This window comes from Erpetoichthys calabaricus, chromosome 16, assembly GCF_900747795.2.
Source record: "Erpetoichthys calabaricus chromosome 16, fErpCal1.3, whole genome shotgun sequence".
Lineage (NCBI taxonomy): Eukaryota > Metazoa > Chordata > Cladistia > Polypteriformes > Polypteridae > Erpetoichthys > Erpetoichthys calabaricus.
Window position 1 is genome coordinate 10,812,584 of NC_041409.2, and position 25,095 is coordinate 10,837,678.

The following is a 25,095-nucleotide window of genomic DNA, read 5'->3' on the forward strand; positions in this document are numbered from 1 at the left end:
ACAATAGCAATCAATGTGAAAAGCATCCAGTCGTATGCCTAAAATGTGCAAAACACATGCTTTTTTTGCTCAAATATTGTTAAACAGAATCGGGTTGCCTTTTTGAGTTGAATAAGCGGGAGAGACAGGTCTCCATTTCAAAAAGGCATGATGTACATTGATGTGGTGAGAGATTGTGGCGATGCACATCTTTCAATAAATCATTTAATCACTTGCTCAGGGTTCGGAGGGCTGTGGGCGTGTTTGGTGGCATGGCGGAGCACCTCTGGGCTATTAATTGTGGTGACTGGGTGATCGTACATTCGTGTGCAGACACAAGCGGTTCAGTCGATCAGCACACTTGCATCCCTATTCGTATCTAAAGGGAGTCCAGGCAGGCAACAAGAGGGAGAGCAACGAAAAGATAAAAAGACAGAGAGAGCAGGATCGTGGAGGGAACAAGTGCTGAAGAGTGGAAGCAGGCTGTCAAGAAGTCGGCCACGACAAAAAAACGCACGGTGGGGTCCACTCATGTTGAGTGACCTGGGAGCAGGGGCAACCCAGCACTCTGTGTTGGCTCTCACCTTAAGGTTGTGTGGTGGTGGTGGACGGGAGTTGTAGGATGCAGTGCTGAAAGCCTGAGACGGGTAGCAAGGACCCTGTTGTAGTGTGAAATTTTGAATAATATTTTGTTTGTAACTTAGACATCCATCCATCCATCCATTTTCCAACCCGCTGAATCCGAACACAGGGTCACGGGGGTCTGCTGGAGCCAATCCCAGCCAACACAGGGCACAAGGCAGGAACCAATCCCGGGCAGGGTGCCAACCCACCGCAGGACACACACAAACACACCCACACACCAAGCACACACTAGGGCCAATTTAGAATCGCCAATCCACCTAACCAGCATGTCTTTGGACTGTGGGAGGAAACCGGAGCGCCCGGAGGAAACCCACGCAGACACGGGGAGAACATGCAAACTCCACGCAGGGAGGACCCGGGAATCGAACCCAGGTCCCCAGGTGTCCCAACTGCGAGGCAGCAGCGCTACCCACTGCGCCACCGTGCCGCCCTCGTAACTTAGACAAAGCAGTGTAATATTAGTGTTACATTACTGATAATAACAGCAATGGTTTGATGGTTAAGAACCCACCCCAGTGTCTTTAGGACTAAAACCAGTTTGGCAAGTGATTCCCCCACACGGAGGCCAACTATCTAGCTGGTAAGCTTCACCTTAATAAAATGGTTTTGGGGGGGCAGGTGTGAAGGTATTCTGTGCCCCCATTGGTCTGAAGTATGGCTGTTTGGAATTGGCTTGTATCACTACCTTTTAAGTACCATGACGCCCTATTGGTTGTAGGATTTGGACAGACAGTCTATAAATTTGCTCACTCCCCCTCTCTCTCTCTCTCTCTCTTACCAACTGATAAAGGAGCATCTCACACACCATGAACTGAAAAGGACAACACAATGAAGAGCGCAGCTCGGCAGCCATATTGAGACAGGCATGCGGCCTGTTCTGAAGAAAGCTGACCACAAAATGAGGACTTAACTAGAAACATTTTAAGTAACTAACAAGTCTGTGTGCCACCTGAAACTACACATCAACATTTATCAGGTTGTATGGATGCCAATATTCAAATGTACTTTGCTTATTGTTATTATTTATGAATATTATCAATAATACATTATTTAAAGTGTAACTTAACTCCTGCTTGTCTTTTTCTACACCTAATTGCCTGAGGTTATAAATGTAGAAGGGAAGGTGGGGAGAAGTTATATGGTACAATACCTTATAAACAGTGGTATGTCTGTGAGATGTGCGGAATTCTGACAAAGGCTACACATTAATAATACAAAAGGGTAAAGTAGAGTAATATATTAATCTACCAAGACAAAACTGACCCAAAGTGGATTTAATGGTTGATTGCTCCTGTTGGTGGACATCTCCTCAAACCAAAGAAACCTTAGACAGTTTGGCTGAGGTGACATCAGTTTATGGAAGGATGCACTGTGGCTCTTGGATATTTTAATTAGCAGATTCTGCCACTGGGATTTTTAACCTCATTTTAATGGATTTATTTGTTTATTTGGACATTACCTGTTTTTATGGATTATTTATTAATAGAAGTGGTGGCACGGCAGCACAGTGTTGGCGTTGCTGCCTCATAGTAAGGAGACCAGGGTTCACGTTCCTGCTTCCTTCCTGTGTGGAGTCTGCATGTCTGTGTGGGTTTCCTCCCACAGTCCAAAGACATGTAGGTTACGTGAAGTGGCAACACCAAACTGGCCCTGCTGAGTGTTTGGGGTGTGTGTGTGTGTGTTTGCCCTGAGATGGACTGCCGCCCAGTCCAGAGTTCGTTCCTGCCTTGCACCCCAAACTAACTGGGATAGGCTCCAGCACCCCCTATGACCCTGGTCAGCACTAAGCAGGTTACAAAATGACTGATAACTTATTCATAGAAGTATTTTTGCACTTTGTTGAAAATAAAAGCACTGTGCACCGTATCCTGCCTGTTTGTGTTGTCACACACGTGTGCATAGGAGGCAGCTGAAGGGCTTAGAGATGAATGATAATACGTCTGCCTGGGTGGGGGGCGGGGTGCACTGATGCTCTTTCTGATTTCCCTGCAGGCCTTTCCCGGGAAATCCCACCAGGGACGACATCACTTCCGGTCCCGGCCCCGAGGACGACATCACTTCCCCCAAACTTCCTATAAAGCCTCACACCTGTGAATTTCCCATTGGGATTAATAAAGTATCTATCTATCTATCTATCTATCTATCTATCTATCTATCTATCTATCTATCTATCTATCTATCTATCTATCTATCTATCTATCTATCTATCTATCTATCTATCTATCTATCTATCTATCTATCTATCTACCTTTTCCCTGGAAGTCAGTTCTGTTTTGGACTCTGTCTTATAAACTTGACTCAACAACGAATCATTTACTTTTGCAGCCAGGATACTGAATTATACGGGTGGCTACCCCAAACCCTGCCATGTCTCTTGTCTCTTCTTCTCACAGTGTCCTCATTTGTCTGGTCAGCTCAATTCATGTTATCAACAGTTTCAGGTTCAAGTGGTGTCGAGGCTGATGGAGCCAACCGGGTCGGTCACAGCTGATTTTTCCAGAAGTATGAAGTTAACAGTATTTTAGGAAAAAAAGCATGTGGACAGCTGACAAGTGGATTATGTGACACACGTAACATGAGATTTTGTTTTTCTTTTATCCATGGACATTTTTCACGTTTGCCATTGTATAACACTGGTCACTGTTGGCTTGTGTTATATCATAAACTTTTATCACTCCATTCCCCATTAAAACATGAGAACAAAATTTTTGCTCTGCCATCACTGTGTATTACATGGGGTAAGTAAGATATAAAAAAAAAAATGACTTATTGTTGGACTGTTTCAGTATGCATCTAAAAAAAATTAAGGTTAAAGATTATATTAAAGATAATAAAGATTATTTTCATCCAAAAAAAGGAAAAAAGTTAACAACGCAACTTTTTGGCTGCATAGAGCGGAAACATTGTGTCTTTAACCTTCTTTAACTGTCTTTCCTTTTCAATGTGGAAATAACCTTTATTCTTTCATACAAAATATTTTTTTGAGTGGCATATTCTTTCAAATAGGAAGTGGATTATCTTGGTGCTGTGTAAAATTTAGAGAAACAGATGCATTGTGTAATCCAGATATCCAGTAAGGGCTTCAAGCAAAAATATTTCTGGATGTTAGGTGAGAATGGATGGTCCATTGCTGTCATTCTGCTTGTCTCTGACTTGGAATTATTCAAGAAAAATAAGAGACTCAAAAACACATTCTGAACAGACAGCCATCCTCTTTGTACAGATGTTCAGGTATGTGCACTTCATGTGTGATGAAGAATGTCATAGCAGTAGGGTGTGATCATGGGCTCTTGAATTATGGGGGAAATCACATTAGGGTTAAAGAATACTGATATCACACATCTTCTAAGGAGAGTTAAAGTGCTGTACCTCCCCAAAGGGGCACATCTGGGAGAGTAGAACTGCTGCCTGTAACAGCATATCACTCAATTAATGTTACTGATTTTCTGTTACTCTAACTTCACTGTGTTTCTGGTTTTTATAGATGTCAGTTTTTCATTTTTAGTTGTTTTACAATTTTAGTAGTCTTCATAAATGGTGACACATATGAATGCCACTGGCTAAAATGGTGCAACTACAAGTCTACACTGTAAAAAGGCCATCTTTCATCACTACTGGGAGCAACCTTTGTTCAAAATCCATTTACCTTTGAGCAGAAATGTGATAAACATGACCAGATTTCTGAAACAGAAGAGCATAAAAACTACACTTATAGTAAATGCTTGAGAGTAAAACATCTATTTGTCTGATCATGGTTAGAGAGGTGCAATCAATTACAGAAGCTACAAGTGCAAGGCAGCAACCAATCCTGAAAAGGTCACCAGTCCATCACGGGACACCCACAACATGCCAATGTTCAGTCACCCCTGAATCTAAAGGTAAATCACTGAGAAATGGGACGGTCCGGAGGTCCAAGGGCAAACAAAGCACAAACAAGAAGGACGCAAAACCTCTGGGGACCCCAACCTAGAACTTAACAAGAAGTGACAACACAGGGAGAGAACAACCTGGGACAAGCAGTGAGAGTGCTGCTCTCTGAAGTCGATATTCTGAAGACAGACAGACAGACAGACAGACAGACAGACAGACAGACAGACAGACAGACAGATCAGCCTGCCCAAACCCCAACACGATCACAAAAGCAAAGTCCTTTTTCAAAATAAATGAAGGTTTTACTTTAAATACCTCCAAAAAAGTATTTACACAAAGCACAAAACACTTGTCTTTCTCTCTCCATAATATACTCTCTCTCACCACCACACTGCCCCCCTCCAGTTGAGTGATGCCTCTCTACCACCCAGCTCCGACTCGCCTAAATAAGGGAGTGCGGTCCCTTTTATTACAGACCCGGAAGTACTTCCAGTGCCAGGGCGATTGCCCGATGGAAGTACTTCCTGGTCACACTGATGACCATTATTAGAGTAGGGAGCTTGTTTCCCTGGAATGCCCTCTTGCGGCACCCCGTGACTCCAGCAGGACTGCCCTTCCAGACTACATCTCTCGGCATGCCCTGCTGGCTTCTCACTGGGTGTGGATATCTGGGACAGCTGCCATCTAGTGTGCTGGGGGAATAAAAGTTCCTTAGTGATATCTCTACTTTTATAGGGGCTGCCCGTTCATCTCTTCCTTCCGGGTCTGCTTCCTTTCCTGGCTGGGCTGTCCGTCCAACCCATGTTGCATCTACAATAGATAGATAGATAGATAGATAGATAGATAGATAGATAGATAGATAGATAGATAGATAGATAGATAGATAGATAGATAGATAGATAGATAGATAGATAGATAGATAGATAGATAGATAGATAGATAGATTTATTTTTTAGTTGAATACCTTCCCCTAACTCCCTTAACCAGATCAAGTCTCAGGGAATAAAAGCCTAAGCTGTAGAATGACATTTGGATAACAAATGTCTTGATGCAAAGGTATGAAAAAGAGTCATTAACACATTATGATATGAATTTTATGTGTTATTTTGTAAATGCTATGTGCTTGGTCTTTTCAAAGTGGTAGAATTTTAATTTTAGCTATTCACATATTTTTGGCTCATTGCAAAATAAGTGAATAAATTGTACATATCCAAACCAACAATAAAAAATTTGGACGTGAGCATCAGTAGGCTTTGCGCTCTTCTAACTAAAGTACCCGAACTGTAACATCTGTAACATTTTAGTAATTATTTACCACTCTGATGCTGATCTTTCTGATCATAAAATCTGTCATTACAATAGCAATTGACAAGAATAATTCAAAATTAATTGCAGAATTACAGTATTTGAGGGTTTCTCTACAGTGCCTCCTTCTCTTGTACGATTTGGCTCAAAAACTAATCAGCACATCGTCAGCTCATAACAGGCGTAGGTTTCAAGTTTGGTATTTTTCTGTTCAGCCATTTTAGCTCTAGACTGTCCTCAAGAAACTGTGACACACAGACACACACATGCACACCCATCATCAAGATATCGATGTTTTCAGTATCAAGGGACCCTAAAATGTCAAAATCCATCAAAAAACAGAGATTTACATTTTTGTTGAATCTAAAGCTTTCGCTCATCCCCCATAGACGATAGGTTATGGTGGGGGACGGCGCAAAGCAAAAATGTACATCAAAATCATTTGGGTAAAGCCCTGTGTTTATAACTGCAGGCTTTCGCACAATAGCACTACATGATCTTCATTAGTTATCTGGTTAACTGATCCGTTAACCTAACACACAGGATACACTTTTGATACTCACAACCCAAGATAATTGCAACATAATTGGCAACTCAAGCTATCATGGCAGGGTAGAGAGTAAGAATCTGCCCTCAGATGAAATGCCACAAACTAGTGATGATACACTCCTATCAGGTCAATTTAAAGCTGCTTCTCAATCTAGATGGACATTACTGTAGGCAGATAGCACATATAATGTAAAAAAATTAATATTTTAATAGACACAGTAATACTGTTATTGGAAATAGTGAATTTTTAAAGTACCAACCCTAATAGGCAGAATTCATTTTCAAGTCTATTGTTACTCTATACTATATATATGACTGCTAAGGTAGGTGTCTGCACTCATGTGATGTAATGTAAGAAAACACATATATAGTAAATAAAAATACTGCTAGTGATATCAAAACAAGAATTCTTTAGAAATGAAACAAAGTTTAAGACAACAATATAATTTAAAGTGGATAGCACACTGCATCACACTTCTAGGAAAATGGATGACCTGCTTGGTCCCAGCCTGTATGGAATTTGCATCTTCTCCCATTACTTACTGAGTTTTTCTCCTAAATCCCGAAGACGTGTGTTATGATTATCCGCGACTATAACTTAGTCATGAGGGTTGACTATGGTTGTGCGCATGAATGTGCCCAGTGATGGACAGGCTTCAAAGCCAGGGGTCAATTCCTGCTCTGACCATTAATTGGAATGAGCCAGTTAAGGAAACAGGCAAAGAGAGTGAAGGACACATGGATCTGTAAAGGGCTGTGTCTCGTAAAACAACGCTGACGAACAAATTGCATGTTTTTCACAGTTCATGTCAAAAGATAACCTAACAATTCAAGCTAAATGCAACATCTACTATAAAATAAAGAACTCCTCTGGCTGACCAATAAGAAACCAGTTTAACTAGGATTTTTTAACCAAAATACATTTTCATGCACACACCATCCCGTTATGGAAGCCAGGTTTCAGAATTTGGTTGATGCCAAGTTTAACGAACAATCAAAATACTGCATCTGCTGGTCAGTTACAAAAAATATCACGAAAATGAATTGATTGGGGTGTGACATCTGAAGAAGATAGAACGGTTTAGTTGCTTCACTAGGCCATATTTGCTGAATGCTTAATACTTATTTGGAAGCCTAGTTTGCACCTAATGTCACCAGCTTTTATGAGTTGGTACCTACCAATAAAACCTGCTGCTTTACTGATTTCATTTTTGAAATTCAAAACCAACATAAACAAAACAAGACTGAAAGAAGTTGTGAAATGTTCTTCTCCATTCCAGCTTTCAACATTCCACCCAAGTAACCTAGCAGTGCAAACAGGAAACTTGTCTGAAATGCTCAGCATAATCTCCAAAATTTCCACCCCCCCCCCAACCTCAAACCCAACACATGACACACATCCAGTTAACCGAGTGTAGTGGCACAATGGTCAGAGCTGCTGACTCTCAGTGCTAATCCCATCATAGTTACTGTAATTTTTTCGATAGATTCCTCCCACATACTAAAATATGTGTGTTGGATTAATTGACCATTGTATATTAGTCGAGTATACAGTGCATCCAGAAAGTATTCACAGCGCATCACTTTTTCCACATTTTGTTATGTTACAGCCTTATTCCAAAATGGATTAAATTCATTTTTTTCCTCAGAATTCTACACACAACACCCCATAATGACAACCTGAAAAAAGTTTACTTGAGGTTTTTGCAAATTTATTAAAAATAAAAAAACTGAGAAAGCACATGTACATAAGTATTCACAGCCTTTGCCATGAAGCTCGAAACTGAGCTCAGGTGCATCCTGTTTCCCCTGATCATTCTTGAGATGTTTCTGCAGCTTCATTGGAGTCCACCTGTGGTACATTCAGTTGACTGGACATGATTTGGAAAGGCACACACCTGTCTATAGAAGGTCCCACAGTTGACAGTTCATGTCAGAGCACAAACCAAGCATGAAGTCAAAGGAATTGTCTGTAGACCTCCGAGACAGGATTGTCTCGAGGCACAAATCTGGGGAAGGTTACAGAAAAATTTCTGCTGCTTTGAAGGTCTCAATGAGCACAGTGGCCTCCATCATCCGTAAGTGGAAGAAGTTCGAAACCACCAGGACTCTTCTTAGAGTTGGCCAGCCATCTAAACTGAGCGATCAGGGGAGAAGGGCCTTAGTCAGGGAGGTGACCAAGAACCCGATGGTCACTCTGTCAGAGCTCCAGAGGTCCTCTGTGGAGAGAGGAGAACCTTCTAGAAGGACAACCATCTCTGCAGCAATCCACCAATCAGGCCTGTATGGTAGAGTGGCCAGACAGAAGCCACTCCTTAGTAAAAGGCACATGGCAGCCTGCCTGGAGTTTGCCAAAAGGCACCTGAAGGACTCTTAGACCACGAGAAAGAAAATTCTCTGGTCTGATGAGACAAAGATTGAACTCTTTGGTGTGAATGCCAGGCGTCACGTTTGGAGGAAACCTGGCACCATCCCTACAGTGAAGCATGGTGGTGGCAGCATCATGCTGTGGGGATGTTTTTCAGCGGCAGGGACTGGGAGACTAGTCAGGATAAAGAGAAAGATGACTGCAGCAATATACAGAGACATCCTGGATGAAAACCTGCTCCAGAGCGCACTTGACCTCAGACTGGGGCGAAGGTTCATCTTTCAGCAGGACAATGACCCTAAGCACACAGCCAAGATATCAAAGGAGTGGCTTCAGGACAACTCTGTGAATGTCCTTGAGTGGTCCAGCCAGAGCCCAGACTTGAATCCGATTGAACATCTCTGGAGAGATCTTAAAATGGCTGTGCACCGACGCTTCCCATCCAACCTGATGGAGCTTGAGAGGTGCTGCAAAGAGGAATGGGCGAATTGACCAAGGATAGGTGTGCCAAGCTTGTGGCATCATATTCAAAAAGACTTGAGGCTGTAATTGCTGCCAAAGGTGCATCGACAAAGTATTGAGCAAAGGCTGTGAATACTTATGGACATGGGATTTCTCAGTTTTATTATTTTTAATAAATTTGCAAAAACCTCAAGTAAACTTTTGTCACATTGTCATTATGGGGAGTTGTGTGCAGAATTCTGAGGAAAAAAATGAATTTAATCCATTTTGGAATAAGGCTGTAACATAACAAAATGTGGAAAAAGTGATGCGATGTGAATACTTTCTGGATGCACTGTATGTGGGGAGGCATTCTCATGCTTAGTCCGCTTGTTTTTGTTCTGAATCAGACGATGATTCGCTACTTTGTTGCAGTTTCACACTGCAAACTTTCCCCTAACCCTAACCCTAACTAAACAGATCAAAAAACATGTCTGTGGTGATGCATGTTACGGGTCCTTAGCTGTGTGTGAGTGTTTAATTAACAACAGTGGGCACAAGCTTTGCGGATGTAGCACAGCCATGACGACCCGGGGTGTTGATGAGGAAATTCGCTGCTCACTCATACATGTGTAGACATGGTCAGTTCGGCCGGTTTCCTCATTAGCGCTCTGGGGATCATAATTAAGGTACGTACACCCATTAATATAAAAGAGCCTGGGGAGAGAAAAGAAAGAGAGACCAGAAGGTTAAAAGGAAAGGAAGAGTAAAGAAGAGGGCCACGATTGTGGCAGAGGAGGCAAACGGTCAGGGATGATGCCCCATATGGAGTGAGCGGGCACCTCTCATGGGGTAAGTTTGCTCCAGCTGAGCGCCAGGGACCAGGAGCAAAAATGTCGGTCCAGGAGATCGCACTGACGCCAAGGGATGGTGGTGGGAGAAGAAGGCAGGGCTCACAGGGTCCCCATAAATGCTGAGGGATGGCGGCACAGACATGAGCCAGCTAACGGTTGACTGCGCTGGCCGGAGGATGAGTCCTCTCGCTGAGTAGACCATAAAAGGTTGATCTGAAAGGATGCACTGAGGCTTGTGATGTTTTTAAAGGGGAAGATCCTGACTGTGTTTTAACTTATTGATTGAATTAGTTATTAATTGATTTTAAACTCCACTTGAACACTGTTTTATTACGGATTATTTATTTTTTATTGAAACTGCATTGCACTTTTGCACGTTGAGTTGTTTGGCTCTCCAGAATAAAAAAAAAATAATAACACATTTACACCTGTATCTGTTGTTCTGTGTCCTCATTCGCCCTCGTCAATATGGGTCTATTCCTATCTGACCTTTTCCTAAGGGTCTTGGAACAGTTGTTCTGATCTGTACCAGAGTGTGATTGGCTCATTCACATTTACCTAAATGAGCCGGATTATGGGGGAGTCACACCAGAGCTTGAAAATAACACTTCAGATGAACTAGCTGTGAAAATGCTTTGACTGTGCCGTGGCTCCCTTTCCTGGATAATCTGATTTGACATACTTTATTAATCCTTGAGGGGAAACTGACTTTTCACATGACATGTTGGGGTCAGGTGGCGCAGTGGTAGTAAGAAGTCCTGGGTTCGCTTCTTGGGTCCTCCCTGCGTGGAGTTTGCATGTTCTCCCTGTGTCTGCGTGGGTTTCCTCCCACAATCCAAAGACATGTAGGTTAGGTGCATTGGTGATCCTAAATTGTCCCTAGTGTGTGTGTGTGTGTGTGTGTACCCTGCGGTGGGACTGGCACCCCGCCCAGGGTTTGTGTCCTGCCTTGCGCCCTATGTTGGCTGGGATTGGCTCCAGCAGACCCCCGTGACCCTGTAGTTAGGATATAGTGGGTTGGATAATGGATGGATGGATGGACTGTAGGGTGGTGTATGGGTGTGTGTGTGTGTGCCCTGCGGTGGGCTGGCGCTCTACCCGGGATTTCTTCCTGCCTTGTGCCCTGTGTTGGCTTGGATTGGCTCCAGCAGACCCCCGTGACCCTGTGTTCGGATTCAGCGGGTTGGAAAATGGATGGATGGATGGAGACCCCCCTGACCCTGTGTTAGGATACAGCGGGTTGGACGATGACTGACTGATGACTGATGTCGGAGTCAGAGTGCAGGGTCAGTGTAAGCTACCCAGAGCTAATTTTCAAGGGCCTTCTGTCAGGAACAGGATTTAAACCGGCAACCTTCCAGACACCAGTTCAGATCCTTATCCTCAGAGCCCCCTCTCGGTGCACCAGTGCAGCTGAATAGGCACCTCAACACCCGAAATTGGATAAGAAGGTTTGGGAATGGCTGCATGGACAGTTAAAAACTTGTGGAATAGGTGGAGGAGAGCAGCACCTTGATTCAGGAGCCTCATGCTTTTTTCCACTTTAGTGTTGAAGTTTCATGGATGTCAAAGTGCCAACGTGTTTAATTAATGCCACACCAGGAGCAGAAACCATTAACTCTGACTAGAAACATTACAAAGAAATGACTGTATCCAAACACACGTTCTAACAAGTCACTTTCATGATCATGTCTGGGGTTCCAGTGAGTTCTTACAAGACATTCTTAAACCTTTACAATTGTTATCTTATAGTGCCTTTCCATTGTTATAGCACTTTGAGGGTGACTCGGAAATGGAGACAGCAGTGTTGTGGTGTGCAGAGCTGCATTTTAGCCACTAGGGCACACGTTCTGGCTAAAGCAAAAAAAAAAAAAATAATATGCAGACATATTGCAGCTCTTTTGTTGGCGCCCTGAGCCGGATGACTGGATGCTGTATAGCATGTTGAAAGCTTTTCCTTTCTGTGCCGCAGGACGAGTGACTGAAAAGGCAAGATTTACGCGGCTATTTCATAGTCTGATAACCATCTGAGGTGCTGTAGGCAGATATGTTTGTCTGGAGCCTGATGTGTACGCTTCAGGTGTGCGTAGCTCACAAAAAATGCTTTTTGTTGACCTTTACGTGAACAATTGTAAATGGGGAAAACACATCTAATGAAAGGGTGACATTCAGCCTGTGATTGGACTGATGAGATTAAACTCGCTAGCATGGAATGCACTACAGTGTTTTGTTTCCATTTCAACGGTGAATGTAGTAAATGACTACTTAAATGAAGCCTTGCTGTCAAGCTAATCAAGTGGTCATAACCTAGCCAAGGGGCAGCAGTTTTCAACTGAATGCGTTCCAGGAAATATCAAAAAGGCAGTTGTGCAAACACTTGCCTGCACATCAACTGTAAATCTAAACAGATTTAGAGAAAAATGATGTGCCGCAAACAGAGAATTAAAGTAACTGTCACGCTAGGATAAAGGTGCAACAGAAAAGAGGTTCATTAGTTAGAGATCTGAAAAAATTCTAACATAAAAATTTGAAGTCCAGTTGAGAGGAGTGAGAGTATCGGGGACAATGCAGGACCCAGGTGGGACAGGGTGCCCATCCATCACAAGGCTCACTTACAGTATACTCACATCCACTGCTCGGTGACAATTGTGATTCAGTCAGTCGCTGATTATTTTTCATGATGCTTTCTCTCCAGGCGTCCACCATCTTAATGCACCAACTGTATAAGAAACATCATTACACCAAAGCAGGAACAGTCTTCTTGTTCTTCTTTCGGCTGCTCCCGTTAGAGGTTGCCACAGTGGATCATCTTCTTCCATATCTTTCTGTTCTCTGCATTTTGCTCTGTTACACCCATCATTTGCATGTCCTCTCTCACCACATCCATAAACCTCCTCTTAGTCCTTCCTCTTTTCCTCTTACCTGGCAGCTCTATCCTTAGCACCCTTCTCCCAATATACCCAGCATCTCTCCTCTTAACATGTCCAAACCAACACAATCTCACCTCTCTGACTTTGTCTCCAAACTGTCCAACCTGAGCTGACCCTCTAATGTCCTCATTTCTAATCCTGTCCATCCTCGCCAAACCCAGTGCAAATCTTAACATCTTTAACTCTGCCACCTCCAGCTCTGTCTCCTGCTTTCCAGTCAGCATCTCCAACCCATATAACATAGCTGGTCTCACTACCGTCCTGTAGACCTTCCCTGTCACTCTTGCTGATACCCGTCTGTCACAAATCACTCCTGACACTCTTCTCCACCCACTCCACCCTGCCTGTACTCTCTTTTTCACCTCTCTTCCACAATCTCCATTACTCTGTACTGTTGATCCCAAGTATTTAAACTCATCCACCTTCGCCAGCTCTACTCCCTGCATCCTCACCATTCCACTGACCTGCCTCTCATTCACACACATGTATTCTGTCTTGTTCCTACTGACCTTTATTCCTCTCCACTCCATAGCAGATCTCCACCTCTGCAGGGCCTACTCAACCTGTTCCCTACACTCACTACAGATCACAATATCATCATCAAACATCACAGTCCACGGGGACTCCTGTCTAATCTCGTCTGTCAACCTGTCCATCACCATTGCAAATAAGAAATGGCTCGGATTCGATCCCTGATGTAATCCCACCTTCACGTTGAATGCAGACCTCACCACTGTCACACTTCCCTTGTACATATCCTGTACCTCACATACTTCTCTGCCACTCCCAACTTCCTCATACAATACCACAGCTTCTCTCAAGGCACCCTGCTTTCTCCAAATCCACAAAGACGCAATGCAACTCCTTCTGGCCTTCTCTATACTTCTCCATCAACACCCTCATAGCAAACTGTGGTGCTCTTTCTTGGCATGAAACCATTGGCATGATAGCAGGAACAGTAAATCCAGTAAATAAGGACAACTTATACCATTTAGTGATTCCTTCCATTGTGTCAAATCAGTGACAATGAGCTTTACTGGGCACACCTAAGATGACCAATACAAATAAGATTACATAATTCAGAAGGCCATTTAGTCACTTAAAGGAGAAGGTCGGTATTTTTCAAGTCAAAGTTATTTGTTCACAGTCATGGGACACTACTGGTCAAAAGTTTGGGATCACCCAGAAATGTTGGTGTTTTTGATATAAATTGAAACCTTTTATTATCAAGATGCCATTGAACTGATTTAAAAATGTAGGCAAGACATTGCTAGGGTGTATAATGGACATAACTGCTTAAAATGACAGATTTTTAATTTATTGTACCGATATGGTTGCCAAGCCCCATTTTCAGCAGCCTTCAGTGTTCTACCTTTCTATTTTAACTCCCTTCGCTTATCGTTAATTAGTTATTTTACATGCTAACTGGTTATTACAGACACTTTTGTATTTGCCTTAGCACCTCTGAAACCTGTTCTTCTGTTCACTTGGGCTGTGAGGTACTGGCATTCCTAAAATTAAGTTCTATGTTCAAAAATGGCCAAAACTAAACAGCTTTCTCAAGAAACACGCCTGTCTGTTGTTTTGTTTTTAATAAAATAAAGGCTTTTTGTATGAAGTTTACATATTTTCCCACTGTCCCAAATAAGTTGGCAATTTAAAGACTCTAAAATGGCCCCGGGTGAGTGAGGACAGGCGTATGAGAAACTGTGCTCACACACAAAAAAACATGTGTTTCTTCCAGGGCTTGGACCTGCAGTGCTCATGATGGCACCTTGGACACTCTCTGGCATTCCTAATGAAATAAATGGGTTTGGAAAAAAGATTAAACTCAAATTGTGGATGATAATATCAAAACCTTCGGTGGTAGCCTGGTGCCGAGTGCTTCTGGGATAGGCTCCTGACCTTGATTACACAGGATCAGTAAATGTTTGGATTTTAAACCTTTCACAATGATATAAGCTTTGAAAAACTTTCCTGTCCCTACTTATTATACAGTAGGGTTTTGTCAATCTTTATTTGTCACATTTTACAATCTACAGTGTTTCAAAGACCTTCAAAAAAAAACTGAAACTGAGCTTTTTAATTTATTTAAGTTATGCCATGGCACAACATTCTTAAACCTACCTAATTAAATTCAGGGGCCATGGGGGACTGGAGCCAATCACGGCAGCACTGGGTGGGAGACAGAAAACAACCCTGGGCAGGCTGCCAGTCCATCACTGGGCCCGCTGACTGTTACTTATAGAGGGCCTGTGCACACACAACCTGTACATCTTTGGTGACGACAGTGGAAAATCAAAATACCCGGAAGAAAACCAAGACGGACGTGGGAGGCACATGCAAACATCACATGGACAACATGGCATTTGACCAAGGAGGTGCCAGATATGTGAAATAGCTGCACTACCCACTATGCTATTGTGCCAAGCCATTAACACCCCAGTAATTGTTTTCTTTTTTTATTTTAATTGCATCGGGACTTTCTAAAATGTAGTGTATCTTCATACACAGAATGCAGTCATATGAAAAAGTTTCTCAGCCTGCATAATAATTGACTCTCCTTTCAACAAAAATGATAACAGTGGTATGTCTTTCATTTCCTAGGAACATCTGAGTACTGGGGTGTTTTCTGAACAAAGATTTTTAGTGAAGCAGTATTTAGTTATATGAAATTAAATCAAATGTGAAAAACTGGCTGTGCACAAATGTGGGTCCCCTTGTAATTTTGCTGATTTGAATGCCTGTCACTGCTCAATGCTGATTACTTGTAACACCAAATTGGTTGGATTAGCTCGTTAAGCCTTGAACTTCATAGACAGGTGTGTCCAGTCATGAGATATAAAGGTATTTAAGGTGGTCAAGTGCAAGTTGTGCTTCCCTTTGACTCTCCTCTGAAGAGTGACAGCATGGGATCCTCAAAGCAACTCTCAAAAGATCTGAAAACAAAGATTGTTCAGTCTCATGGTTTAGGGCAGGGGTCGGCAACCCGCGGCTCTGGAGCCACATGCGGCTCTTCAGCCTCCTTGTAGTGGCTCCCTTTGGCCTTGACAAAAAAAAAAACCATGAAAATGAATAATGGCAATTTCTTAATTTAAGTTGTATTTATATATATATGTTTATTTACGACTACTACTGTTATACATTTTAACATCTAATTTAGAGAGTTTAATTCTGCGTGGACAGAAGCATTTGCCTTCACCGCCAACGACGCTGGCTTACCGGTGTGCTTAATATGTGGCGATAAATTATCGAACAACAAAAAATGTAACGTTGAAAGACATTTTCGAAACAAGCACTCAGCATTCAAAATACCCAAGTGAAGATAAGCGAAAGAGAGCAATTTCGGAACTGCAACGGAAAGCTGAAAAGAGCAAACATACTTTCAAAAAGTGGATCACTTCTACACAGTCAACTACAGCTGCTACTTTTGTGGCAGCTCAAGAGATCGTAAGGAGGGGTAAGCCATTCACAGACGGAGAATACATGAAAGAATCATTCATAAAAATATCAGAGCATCTATTCTCCGACTTTAAAAACAAACGGGAAATTGTTCAGAAAATGCAAGCTGCATTTAGAGAAAGATTCAGTGAGTATAGAACGGAAAAAAACACTCTCTCCTTCCCTGTCACACCCCTGGACATCGACCCATCCCTGCTGAACACATCCGCATTCACAGGAGTGAGTAAGTAAGCCCAATCTAGAAATTGAACTGGACGACATAGCAGATAAAGATTAATGGGTGTCCAAGTTCAAATGCCTGACAGCGGATCTTGAAGAAGTCGCCCGTCAGAAGGCTACTCTCGCTAAAGAGTACAAATGGAGTGATATTGAAAACCTCCCCAAACCCGACAAATTTGTTTTCGACACATGGAGTGCCATTCCCAAAACATATATGAACATGAAAAAATATGCATTTGGAGTCCTGTCCATCTTTGGCTCAACATACTTATGTGAGCAAGTTTTCTCAAGCATGAACTTCATAAAGTCCAAATATCGCTCCTGCCTCACACATGAGAGCCTGCAGTCCTGTGTGAAGGTCAAAGTCACATCGTACAGCCCCGACATAGAGATGATCAGCAGCGAACTTCAGGAACAGAAGTCACTTTAAACAGGTGAGAACAATAGCATTTAATATGCTATTATTTTTCAGAAAAAAAAACACATTCATTTCGGACCAGGAGCTGATGTAGGTTTTTTTTGTATGTTCAGGTGCTTCAGTTGATTCAGCACACTGAAATGGAATTTAATGTTTACTTTTTTAAAGCTGCTAAGCTACAGCTAAATGTTTTATTTATATTAAAGTGGACTAGTTTTTATTTTAATTTTACACAGGTATAGGAAGGACCCAAATAGGCCTGCATAGTTCAGTTTAATTTATTTCAAAGTAGCCCTACACATGCACACTGCACTTCTGTTTGTTGTATTCCGTGGTTGTAACATGTAAAATCTAAAAAAAGATTAAAACTTTAAAAGTTTATAAGCTGTGTTATGTTTTGTGGCTCCAGACTATTTTTCTTTGGAGGAAGGGGGGGCAAAATGGCTCTTTTCATAGTGAAGGTTGCAGACCCCTGGTTTAGGGGAATGCTACAAAAAGCTCTCTCAGAGGTTTAAACTGTCAGTTTCAACTGTAAGGAATGTCATCAGGAAATGGAAGGCCACAGGCACAGTTGCTGCTAAACCCAGCAGGTCTGGTAGGCCAAGAAAAATACAGGAGTGGCATATGAACAGGATTGTGAGAATGGTTACAGACAACCCACAGATCACCTCCAACGACCTGCAAGAACATCTTGCTGCAGATGGTGTATCTGTACATCGTTCTACAATTCAGCGCAATTTGCACAAAGAACATCTGTATGGCAGGGTGATGAGAAAGAAGCCCTTTCTGCACTCACGCTACAAACAGAGTCACTTGCTGTATGCAAATGCTCATTTAGACAAGCCAGATTCATTTTGGAACAAAGTGCTTTGGACTGATGAGACAAAAATTGAGTTATTTGGTCATCACAAAAAGCGCTTTGCATGGCAGAAGAAGAACACCGCATTCCAAGAAAAACACCTGCTACCTACTGTCAAATTTGGTGGAGGTTCCATCATGCTGTGGGGCTGTGTGGCTAGTTCAGGGACTGGGGGCCTTGTTAAAGTCGATGGTCAGATGAATTCAATCCAATATCAACAAATTCTTCAGGATAACGGTCAAGCATCAGTCACAAAAGTTGAAGTTACGCTGGGGTTGGATATTCCAACAAGACGATGACCCAAAACACAGTTTGAAATCTACAAAGGCATTCATGCAGAGGGAGAAGTACAATGTTCTGGAATGGCCGTCACAGTCCCCTGACTTGAATATCATCGAAAATCTATGGGATGATTTGAAGCAGGATGTCCATGCTCGGCAGCCATCAAATTTAACTGAACTGGAGAGATTTTGTATGGAAGAATGGTCAACAATACCTCCATCCAGAATCCAGACACCCATCAAAGGCCATAGGAGGACAGCGTCTAGAGGTTGTTAGATTTGCAAAAGGAGGCTCAACTAAGTATTGATGTCATGTCTCTGTTGGGGTGCCCACATTTATGCACCTGTCTAATTTTGTTATGATGCATATTTTCTGTTAATCCAATAAACTTAATGTCACTGCTGAAATCCTACTGTTTCCATAAGGCATGTCAGATATTAAAAGGAAGTTGCTACTTTGAAAGCTCAGCCAATGAGAAACAAAAATCCAAAGAATTAAGAGGGGGCCCCAAACTTTTTCATATGACTGTATTAAGAATAAAAAAGAGATCAAAAGAAGAATAAATATGCAGGTTCAGAACAAAGGTCAATTAGTTTCATTTAGACATTACAAAATTCTCTAAAGCAAAACTCACACAAAACACCACCATTTTCCCATTGTCCATTAATTTAACAGAATAAATTACACAGTGGTTAGCAACAGAGAGGGAAAGATTAAGACCGGCGTACAACACCATTTTCCAAATAAAATTTATCAAAGCTACAGAATCGACAATACATCTGGAACAGCCACAAATTAACAGTTTAATAATGATGATTATCCAATAACTAGACAATACACCTAAATACAATAAAAAACACTCCACGCTCTTTAATATATACAGGCATTGTAAACAAGCACTCGCGTCTAAATATGTAGTACTAGCCATGTGCGCCCAACTACGTTGCGTGTGTTAAAGTTGTCTGTGAAGGGCTCCCTGTTTAAACGTGGCTGCCAGTCGTGAACTGGGCCCTTCGTCGTACAGCATTATGATTTTTTATAAGGGAAACAAAATTACAAAACAAAACCCTTGGACATTGATTCGATAGGAACGGCCTACTCGGAATCACTGTCCGAATAGTAATTATGTGGTGGTGGAGGAGCATTTCTACTTCTCTCCGCTCACAGTCCGTCTCATTTTCACGACGCTGTCGTTTCCTCTCACGATCTCTTCCCAACCTTTCTCCAATCTCGCAGGTTGCTTTGTGGCAATCCAAAGAGTAAGGAAGAACCAATGCTTCTTTCTTGAACTCCAAACGCCGACTGATGGAAAATCACAGAAGTGTGTCCGACTTATATACTCTGACTGCCGACTCCAAGAAGTGGGTGAACATTTGATTTGGACGAAGTGCTGCCAACGACAGTCGATAGAAACACAAAAAACCACAGTCTCGACAACGAAGCAGGTGTCGACGCCAGATCTAAACACAAAGAGTGGTGTTGACGCCAGATCTAAACACAAAGAGTGGTATCGACAGTGTTTGTAAACAAAAGTAACAACCAAGGCAGTGTCAGGGGAACATGAATTCGCGGACAAACAAAGATCAAGATCCAAATGAAGTATATATCTGCATCTGTATATATAAAGATGTGATTCAGTGTTGCCATTTAGTGGTTAATGACAGCATGTAAACTTTTTGCGGATAAACAAAGATCAAGATCCATATGAAGATTATATATAAAGATTACTTTTACACCTGAGCAAGCTTATAAATAAAAAAGATTAATCAAATTTTGTATTTTAGAATGTTATTATTTCTCACTATCTTCAAAATGATATATCATTGTTGACCATGATCATGGCTTTAACCTTTCATTGTAAAATTAGAAATATTTTTTTATTTCTAACTCTGCAGCAGCCCACCTACAGCTGTAGATGAGAACAGCATGGATTCCCTTTGTCTTCCTCCACTGAATTTAAACTCCAACCCTAATCTTCACTTCTGATCAATGCAAAGGCTCATTTAACTGGCAGTTGATGTCCGTTAATCTTAACTGGAAGGTCTGTGGGTATGATAGGCATCTGGGGAATAAAACCATTTTGTCCAGCTGCTTTTCCTGTGGCTGTATGACAGCCTAACCAATTACAAAGTTCAGGTCAGGTTCAGATTCGAGTTAGGGGTGTTTTTCATTATTCTGTGCCACTATAAAGTATTGGAAGATTTAAATTTTGGAAATATGTAATACAGTAGATGCATGAATGTGTAATTCAAGGACGTGATGTGGCAACTTAAAAAGTTCCAAAATTGCCAGTAATTCTATAGCACGGTCATGTACCACAGCATCAATGGATGAATTTTCTTTCAAAACCCAAAGAAATGTTTCTAAGTTTATGCTGGAACTCTTATTTGAATATTTCATGCTCTTTATACAGAGCCTGGGTTTGGGTATGACGTTAATCTGCACTCAGCCCTGCATGTAGGCCCTCCAACCTGCAGGGAAAACCTGGGGTTGGTGGCAGAATTGGCACTCCAGCCACCATAAAAAACCTCCCACTGGTCATTTCCATCTGAACTACAGTAGTGTGGTGCTGAAGTGTCACCCGTCGCATGGCTGCACTCAGGTCCTAATCTGGGATCCTACGCTGTATCAAAGTGTGCTCCTAACCTCTATCTCTCTCTATCTTTACATAGAAATGACACCATAGAAAAAATATATAAAAGAGTTTTATGAAACAAGACAAAGCATCATTCTCAAACCTGCTTAGTGCTATGCAGAGTCACAGAGGGGTGAGGCCTACCTCAGCGACATTGGATGCAAGGTAGAAGTCAGCTGTGGACAGGGCACATTCACACACACACGGCCAAATCAGAGCCACCACTTCATCTAACATGCATGGCTTTAGTGATATGGCACAGAGGAACCCTGAAGCACAAACAGGAGGAACATCCACATGGACCACCACTAGGATTTGAAAACAGGGTGATGGAGGCAGCGGCACCGACCAATGGGCCTCCGTGGTGCAGAGTAAGATAAAAATAAAATGATAAGCAATTTCATATGAAATTACATTCTTATTTAACACTTTGATCATAAAATATAAAAATGAATTTTAATTTCCATCTTTGCAGCAATCCACCTGTAACTATATGTGTAAAGCAAGAATTCCTCTTGTCTACTACCAACTTCCTTTATAAGGAAAATAAGTAAATATTCATATAAAGTTTGATGACAAGTCTTTATTATTTTATAATTAACATTTGCTGTGGTAAAAATTCTGTTACTAATTCTATCATGCATGCACACCACCTCAAGGTCTTATCGAAGGCTTGTAATACCCCGCCGGGGTGAGAGGGGGCGCTGCCACTAACAGTCTCATCTCTTTTTTATTCCTCAGCACAGGAAAGACAACGGACGATGCCTCTTCCGGCGGGAATGCTATAAAAGGGAGATGAATGTCTGCGTCTCACTTGCAACTGAATCTTAGAGACAACGGAGCGCCCTAAATTTCACAGCTCACGAGAGATTTCCTTTGCGACTTAGGTTTATTACTGCACCATCGATCGCCGTTTTACTTCATTTACCAAAAGATTAAATGGTGCAATCCGGCTAGCACCCCAACACTTTACAAGTACCAAGTGTTCCTTCCACTCGTCCACAGTCACAATGACTATATCTTTATATTGAAGTCCGTGCTTCATAATGACACAACGTCGGAAGACACTGTGAAGCTCTGCCTCCAAAGACTCATCTTCTGAGGTGTTCAGGTGACTTCAGACACCTTTTGGTAAACATTTCACTGCACCACCTTTAGTCATCTTAGATACAGCCACAAAATTTGAACATACAGACTTTCTCTTATTTGTGTGTGTATATTTACTGTAATTTTATATACATTGTGACTAAAAGGGGGTGCCCCAGAGCCCCTGACACAAACACAGTCAATAATACACATGAAGCATATTTTATTTTACTAAATACCTTCTAGCAGTTCTTCTTTCAACACAGAATCACAAACACCATCCAATATAGTCATTTCTCTCCTCTCCTCCAGGCAAACCTTGCCCTCTACCTCCGGATACGACAACTCCCTAAGTGAGGCGAGATGCCTCCTTTTATCTTGGACCCAGGAATAACTCTGGTGCGACAGCATTACATGACAGAAGCACTTCCAGGCCCATTATAGGGAGGTCCTCTTCTAACAGTGTCCCCTAGAGTCACCCAAGAACAACTCCCAGGTATGTCCAAACTGGGACCAGGTCAACACAGCACTGTCACCTTTCGTTCTGGGGGATGAGTTGCCCATTCATTAATTGTTCCTCCCAGACTGGATAAGAAATGTAAGATTTCCCAGCCGGGTTGTGCCTTCATTCCTGCAGCCCTTGCATTACAGCTTCTCAGCCAGGTAAGAGACTTGTCCTTGAACCCACCTGAAACACCACGCCGCCCACTCCTGCACTTATTATATTCTAATGGATGGCACAGGTGGACAGGTATGCCAGCCAATATTGGACAAGACCAATGCAATGGAAGGATCAGGGAGATGAGCACTGCTGAACATTTTCTTGCATGGCAGTAATCCTGTGTTGGGATTCCCACCAGACACCCGCTGTGCATGCTGGGATCTGTAGTCTCATGGGGTTGCACTGTTAGGTTCTGTGGGGGCCACCGTAGTCTCTATTTTCCAGGACTTCCGTTCAACCCAGAAGTGTTTAGCACTTCTGGGTCACTGATAAAGGAAACCGGTTGATCTCAGCCAGGTAAGTCAGAGTCGGATGGAAGAAAACAAAATTTGGAGTGGAAGGTGAAGGAAAACAATTATTGCGACATTTGCAAAGCCTTTGTAAGATATTTGATGTAAATTAACCTTTTTATTATATCTGGACTTGTGAAAGGCCCCCTAGGGGTCACTTTATATATATCTATGTATGCACGTGAATGTATGTACAGTACATAGAACCTGCATAGCGTAGTGTATATATGCATTTGTGGCAGTTTATATATAAATAAGTGTTGTGTGTATGTGTGCATATAAAGCACAGATGGAAAATCCCCGTATAAAATAAATAATAATTACCAGAAAAAAAGTATTTACAGCTTCACTAGCACAGGTGCAAACTTGATGTAGACATACAAACAGATTTAAAAAAATAAACTATCTAGAGACAAACATTTTCCAAGACGTGATTATGACTGCAAGAAATCCCTAACGCAAACTAGAATGATGGGTGTGAATTGTTAGTTTTGTTTTCTGACTCTTTCATTCATGTTTTAAGGTTTCCCAGATGTGCCTCTGAGCAGACATTCGTTCTTTCTCTTGCTTTCAAAGAAAAGCAGGCTTGTATTCAGAGCTCCAGCGCAGCGTATCACTTTACACGTTCACAAAGCCCCAGCCACTTGTGGATTTCACCCAGCTGCATAGCAAGAAGGTAGTGACATTTAACATGAGAACTTACAGACCGGTGCTAAAATAAAACGCTGAAACTTACCCGGCAGGAAAACTGTGCGTTCTGGTGGCAGAGGAACTGACTTGCTTGTATGAAAACGCTTAGCACCATGGTTTCAGTGAATCATGTGATACAAAAGGCACCATGCATGCTTGAGCAAAAACTTGTGGCTGCTTGTTTGTCCGCCAGCCTCTTCTGCCTCGGGAAGGGCTGGGCCCAGCCTTACAGGTTAATAAACTTGACAGATGTAGCACACCCACCCCGCAAAGGAGAAACAGAGGCAGGAGGAGGAGGAGAGCAGCAGAGTCACTTCAAAAGGAGAGGTGGGGGGCTGCAAGAGGATTTCCGAGCTGACGGCACACCTGGCCATCCTATGCAATGCTTAACTTTTACCAAGCAGGTAGGAGCAGGAATTCCTGCCCAAAAGATATGAATTCAAGTAGATTATGGTGTTATGTTTCTTGTGATTCAAATTATTTACAGTATTTCACAGCACACCCTGTGTAGGTTAGCACTTCACTTAAACACAGAGGCATTGTTTTCCTAGACCCCTACTTTGAGATGACCACCAAATTAAAAAGGTCATACAGCTGTCCATTTTCTAAACTGCATGTGTGGAAACGGGCAAAAGTAAGGACCTCACCTTGGGAGAGACATGTGAGAGCACAAACACACAAACCGAGGGTCTCACCGTTGACACAATGTTTATGAAGAGAAGGACATCTGACGGAGTCTGGGCTCAGGAACTCAGAAGTAACACACTACAATGTCACCCTAACCCATACAAGTCCTACTTGGAATTCGAAATCAGTGCAAGTCAGCCTAAGTACCATAAACAGAAGGGCAGCTTTGAAGAACTCTACTATTACTACAGTCATACGTAACCTGCTTGGTTTGGTCTCCTTTCTGCATAACCAGTTAGACGGCCAGCTGCAGCTGGTATGTCATGACAATATCATTCAGCTATGAAACAAGTTTTCTTCTCGCTGACGTTTAGCAAATATTTCATTAGACTAAATTAGTATGAACAAGGTGTATTCAGTGAATTCCAAATCATGCAATCATGTTCTTTCTGCAGACAAACAAGACAGAGACATTACACAGACTTGTTCAGCAAGGCCTCACATTTAGCAACAACATCAACCACAAAAACTCCTGAAAGGCACGCACTGCCGGAGCCAAGACTGGAGTCATTCTGAAATAATCCGAGACGTGCCTTTCAGAGACTACATGCTATTGTTCTCATTTAATTAATAAATATGGCTTTTTCCTCAGTACAAAAGAATTTTTGCAAAATTGGGATAAGTCCTTGGCTCTTCTTTCATTTCAACAGTTTGTTGAAATGCATGAGAAACAAAGTTGCCAGATTGTGATTGTGCTCACTAGGTTTGAAAGAGAAACATGTCAGACATTGGAAACATTTGGGGTCTATTCGACATATACATACACGGCCTTTTCTTTCTATGTATTGTGCCTATCTGCCCACAC

The 25,095-nt window shown here is 42.2% G+C and overlaps 1 protein-coding gene across 4 annotated transcripts in view; it reads right to left on the reverse strand.

The window, feature by feature from the left end:
* Window positions 1-25,095, reverse strand: part of ston2 (stonin 2) — a 311,201-nt gene that overhangs the window by 104,900 nt on the left and 181,206 nt on the right. The window contains exon 1 of one of the 4 annotated variants that reach the window (XM_028821761.2): window positions 23,650-23,811. The exons of the other annotated variants lie outside the window; for them this stretch is intronic. The gene's annotated coding sequence lies outside the window, so the exon portion shown is untranslated. Of the gene's footprint in view, window positions 1-23,649; window positions 23,812-25,095 lie in introns of those variants that run through there. 4 annotated transcript variants of the gene reach the window in all.